Raw genomic sequence first — 6128 nt, forward strand, 5'->3', positions numbered from 1 at the left:
CCAATTTCTTCTCTTACCCTTGGGAAAATAAAAAATTTTGGGCGGAAAGTTAATTTTTGTGAAAAAATATGATTTTTTATTTTTACGGTTCTACATTATAAACTTCTGTGAAGCACTTGGTGGGTCAAAGTGCTCACCACACATCTAGATAAGTTCCTTAAGGGGTCTACTTTCCAAAATGGTGTCACTTGTGGGGGGTTTCAATGTTTAGGCACATCAGGGGCTCTCCAAACGAAACATGGCGTCCCATCTCAATTCCAGTCAATTTTGCATTGAAAAGTCAAATGGCGCTCCTTACCTTCCGAGCTCTGCCATGCGCCCAAACAGTGGTTTACCCCCACATGTGGGGTATTGTCGTGCTCAGGACAAATTGTACAACAATGTTTGGGGTCTATTTTCTCCTGTTACCCTTGGTAAAATTAAACAAATTGGAGCTGAATTAAATTTTTTGTGAAAAAAAGTTAAATGTTCATTTTTATTTAAACATTCAAAAAATTCCTGTGAAGCACCAGAAGGGTTAATAAACTTCTTGAATATGGTTTTGAGCACCTTGAGGGGTGTAGTTTTTAGAATGGTGTCACACTTGGGTATTTTCTATCATATAGACCCCTCAAAATGACTTCAAATGAGATGTGGTCCCTAAAAAAAAATGGTGTTGTAGAAATGAGAAATTGCTGGTCAACTTTTAACCCTTATAACGCCCTAACAAAAAAAATTTTGGTTCCAAAATTGTGCTGATGTAAAGTAGACATGTGGGAAATGTTACTTATTAAGTATTTTGTGTGACATATCTCTGTGATTTAATTGCATAAAAATTCAAAGTTGGAAAATTGCGAAATTTTCATAATTTTCGCCAAATTTCCGTTTTTTTACAAATAAACGCAGGTACTATCAAAGAATTTTTACCATTGTCATGAAGTACAATATGTCACGAGAAAACAATGTCAGAATCACTGGGATCCGTTGAAGCGTTCCAGAGTTATAACCTCACAAAGGGACAGTGGTCAGAATTGTAAAAATTGGCCCGGTCATTAACGTGCAAACCACCCTTGGGGGTAAAGGGGTTAAAAAGTAATATTTTAATCAATACAATAATTTCCAAAATTTTGACGAGACTGAGCTTCATAGAACATTTTTTTAACCCATAACATGAAATTAAAGTTATGGGCAGCACGGTGGTGCAGTGGTTAGCACCGCAGCCTTGCAGCGCTGGAGTCATGGGTTTTAATCCCACCCAGGACAACATCTGCAAAGAGTTTGTATGTTCTCTCCGTGTTTGCGTGAGTTTCCTCCGGGTACTCCCGTTTCCTCCCACATTCCAAAGACATACTGATAGGGAATTTAGATTGTGAGCCCCATTGGGGACAGCGATGATAATGTGTGCAAACTGTAAAGGGCTGCGGAATAGGTTAGCGCTATATAAAAATTAGGATTTATTTAGTTATTTATAATATTTTTCGGTATAAAATCTTCAGTTTTACTAAAATGTTTCTAAATGCATGATTCCTGCAGTGAAACATGGAGGTGGCAGTGTCCTTATGTGGGGCTGCATGAGAGCAGCTGGTGTCAGGAAACTACATTTCATTGGTGGTATCATGAGTTCACAGATATACTGCTCTATATTGGAAAAAAAAAAAATGCTACCATCCCTCCGTTTCCTTGGTAGACGTGCACTTTCCAACATGACGCTGTCAAAAACACACATCTGTTGTATTCCTGAAGAACAGCGCAAATTGATTCAGTGGCCAAATACCGTATTTTTCGCTTTATAAGACGCACCTGATTGTAAGACGCACCCCCAAATTTGGTGAAGAAAAAGAGAAAAAAATAATTTTTTATGTTAAATGGGGGTCTGTCTTATAATGCCAGTGTCCGTCTTACAAATCATATGTCCCTCATCCTGGTATCTATATAACCCCCATCCTTGTGCTAGCACATGCCCCCCTGTGCTGCTGTCAGGCACATGCTCCCCTGGCCACTATATGCCCCCCTGTGCTGTCAGGCAGATGCCCCCCTGGTCACTATATGCCCCCCTGTGCTGGTAGGCACATGCCCCCCTGTGCTGCTGACAGGTACAGCCCCCCCCCGGTCACTATATGCCCCCTGTGCTGCTGACAGACACATGCGTCCCCCCTCCCCCCCCCCGTGCTGCTGGCAGGCACATTTCCCCCCCCCCCCGTGCTGCTGGCAGGCATATGATAAAATAAACACTTAACTCATCTTCTGATGATGGCTCCGTGCTCACAGCTCCTCGGTTGCGCTTCCTGTTTCCCTGGCATCGGATCATGTGACCTGGGCACACAGTGATGTCATCGGATGTCAGCACAGACACAGGAAGCACAACAAAGGAGCTGTGAGCACGGAGCCATCATCAGAAGGTGAGTTAAGTGTTTGTTATTTTATCATGTGCGTGCCAGCAGCACGGGGGGGGATTGTGCCTGCCAGCAGCACAGGGGGGGGGGCATATATGAGTGACGGGGGGGGGGGGGGGGGAAGGGAGATGCAGGCACATGTAATATTCGCTGCTCCCCTGTGAATCAACTCGGCGCGGCTTCAGCACGAAGGTGATGGACAGCGGGTGCAGTGAATATTACATGAGGCCAATGAACGGGAGCACAGGACCTCCTGATGTCTCTGCAGCCCGCAGCCAGCACACCCCAGAGCTGCTCCCCCTCTACAGCACAGCACACAGATTCGGATTAGGAGATGCACCTCGCACTTTCTCCCAAAATTTGGGGGAACAAAAGTGCGTCTTATAATCCCCCCAAAAAAAACAGTATGTGTCCTGATCTTAACACAACTGAAACATCTGTGGGGAATTCTGAAGAGACAAGTTGATCATCATTCTCCATCCATCATCCAAGCTCTAAGGCTATGTGCACACGTCAGGATTTCTAGCAGAAATTTCCTGAACAAAACCGGAAATTTTCTGCAAGAAATCCGCATGCGGTTTTTTGCATTTTTTTCCGGAGGTTCTGGGATGCAATAATATCGCGGAAAAAAAAACCGCAACATATGCACAAAAATTGCGGAATGCATTCTAAATGATGGGATGGATATGTATGCGTTTTTTATGCATTTTATAGCGAAAAAACTGCAATGTGTGCACACAGCCTTAAAGAGAATTTTTGTAGAATGGAAAAAAGATAAATGTTGAAGTATGTCGCCACCTTGTTCATTCCATGTCTACAAGACTTGGTGCTGTACTTAAAAAATGAAGGTTATACGAGCTCGCATAAAATACTAGATGTAATAGTTTTCAATCTAGAGTGTTCATTTTTGCATCAACTAATTTAAGTAGAACTGAAGATTTTGTAGTGAAAGTTAAACTTACTTTCACATTATGCATTAAAATTATGCTTCATAAAACTCAAGTCTTTTCAAAATTTGGGAAATTGTTCCTGTATTCAGTGAAATGTTTATAATCTAACCTTTCTAAGGAGATGTATTCAATTTATGCTAAGCACTGTAAGTGTTGTACGTTCTGTTGTGAATAAAATGTGGGTAAAAGAAATTTCCAAATCATTGCATTTTTTTTTCTCTACATTGTACTTACAGTGCCTTGCAAAAGTATTCGGCCCCCTGGAACTTTTCAACCTTTTCCCACATTATCATGCTTCAAACATAAAGATACCAAATGTAAATTTTTGGTGAAGAATCAACAACAAGTAGAACACAATTGTGAAGTTGAATGAAATTTATTGGTTATTTTAAATTTTTGTGGAAATTCAAAAACTGAAAAGTGGGGCATGCAATATTATTCGGCCCCTTTAACTTAATACTTTGTTGCGCCATCTTTTGCTGTGATTACAGCTGCAAGTCTCTTGGGGTGTGTCTCTATCAGTTTTGTACACCGAGAGACTGAAATTCTTGCCCATTCTTCCTTGGCAAACAGCTCGAGCTCAGTGAGGTTTGATGGAGATCGTTTGTGAACAGCAGTTGTCAGCTCTCTCCACATATTCTCGATTGGATTGACGTCTGGACTTTGACTTGGCCATTTTAACACCTGGATACGTTTATTTGTGAACCATTCCAATGTAGATTTTGCTTTATGTTTGGGATCATTGTCTTGTTGGAAGACAAATCTCCGTCCCAGTTTCAGGTCTTTTGCAGCCTCAAACAGGTTTTCTTCAAGAGTGGTCCTGTATTTGGCTCCATCCATCTTCCCATCAATTTTAACCATCTTCACTGTCCCTGCTGAAGAAAAGCAGGCCCAAACCATGATGCTGCCGCCACCATGATTGACAGTGGGGATGGTGTGTTCAGGGTGATGAGCTGTGTTGCATTTACGCCAAACATATCGTTTGGCATTGTTGCCAAAAAGTTCGATTTTGGTTTCATCTGACCAGAGCACCTTCTTCCGCATGTTTGGTGTGTCTCCCAGGTGGCTTGTTGCAAACTTTAAACAACACTTTTTATGGATATCTTTGAGAAATGGCTTTCTTCTTGCCACTCTTTCATAAAGGCCAGATTTGTGCAGTTCACAACTGATTGTTGTCCTATGGACAGACTGTCCCACCTCAGCTGTAGATCTCTGCAGTTCATCCAGAATGATCATGGGCCTCTTGGCTGCATCTCTGATCAGTCTTCTCCTTGTTTGAGATGAAAGTTTAGAGGGACGGCCAGGTCTTGGTAGATGTGCAGTGGTATGATACTCCTTCCGTTTCAATATGATTGCTTGCACAGTGCTCCTTGGGATGTTTAAAGTTTTAGAAATCATTTTGTATCCAAATCTGGTTTTAAACTTCTCCACAACAGTATCGCGGACCTGCCTGTTGTGTTCCTTGGTCTTCATGATGCTCTCTGTGCTTCAAACAGAAACCTGAGACCATCACAGAGCAGGTGCATTTATACGGAGACTTGATTACACACAGATGGATTATATTTATCATCATTAGGCATTTAGGACAACATCGGATCATTCAGAGATCCAGAATGAACTTCTGGAGTGAGTTTGCTGCACTGAAAGTAAAGGGGCCGAATAATATTGCACGCCACATTTATCAGCTTTTGAATTTCCACAAAAATTTAAAATAACCAATAAATTTAATCCAATTTCACAATTGTGGTCCACTTGTTGATTCTTCACCAAAAATTTACATTTGGTATCTTTAGGTTTGAAGCATGATATGTGGGAAAAGGTTGAAAAGTTCCAGGGGCCTGAATACTTTCGCAAGGCACTGTACTTTTATGGAATTGTAAGCGTCTAGGATGCAGTATTAGTGTACTATGGTTATCCTGTGTGTAGTGACCGAGCTGCTTTCTTTGCAGTCTCTCATCTTAGTACCAGAATACCTCTTTCAAACTGTATCTTATGATCGATCCTGCCACATTCACTCAACAAACGTAATGTTTATGGGGGCTTTTCAGTTGTTGTAAAGCCAAATGTGCAGTGTAAAAGCTGTGTTATATACTGCGTGGCCTGTGTTATATACTACGTGGCTGGGCAATATACTACGTGACTGTGCTATATACTACGTGGGCTGTGTTATATACTACTATACATATTCTAGAATACCCGATGCGTTAGAATCGGGCCACCATCTAGTTACATATACAATTAGGAAGGATTAACTTAAATACCATGGGTCTAATTCATCAAAACTTTAACCCCAGAATTCTATCATAAAAGCTTTGAAAAGTTGGAAAATTTAGGTGCAACTAGTTGTGAGAAAATGTTATGACTTTCGGCGTCTTCACGCCAGTTTTTTCCAGCTCCACCCATTTTTTCAGAGATGGGGCAGGTCAGGAGCTTGTCTAATTCATGACAAACTGTGGCGTTTCATATGTCAGAAAACTCATTCCAACACCTAACTGGAGTGAGATTTCTGGCATAGCGCACAGTCTCATGCCAATTGTCACAAACTCCAGATTCATGAAGAGGTGTTCACCTCTTCATATATCAGGATCATCTGACTACAGCATGCTCCCTCATCAAGTCTGTTGAAAATAATGCCAGTCTTGATCAATCCACATATCTGATAAATATTTTCCAGACTATTAAAAGTACTTAAAAAAGGGTTTTCCAGTGCTGGAGGAGTAAACAGTAAGATGCGCTGATGACACTGAACTAGCAGTTGACAATTGGCATGTACAACTCAACCATTCTAATCTAATTTATAGGACAC

This window comes from Ranitomeya imitator, chromosome 3 (assembly GCF_032444005.1).
Source record: "Ranitomeya imitator isolate aRanImi1 chromosome 3, aRanImi1.pri, whole genome shotgun sequence".
In the NCBI taxonomy this organism is placed as follows: Eukaryota; Metazoa; Chordata; class Amphibia; order Anura; family Dendrobatidae; genus Ranitomeya; species Ranitomeya imitator.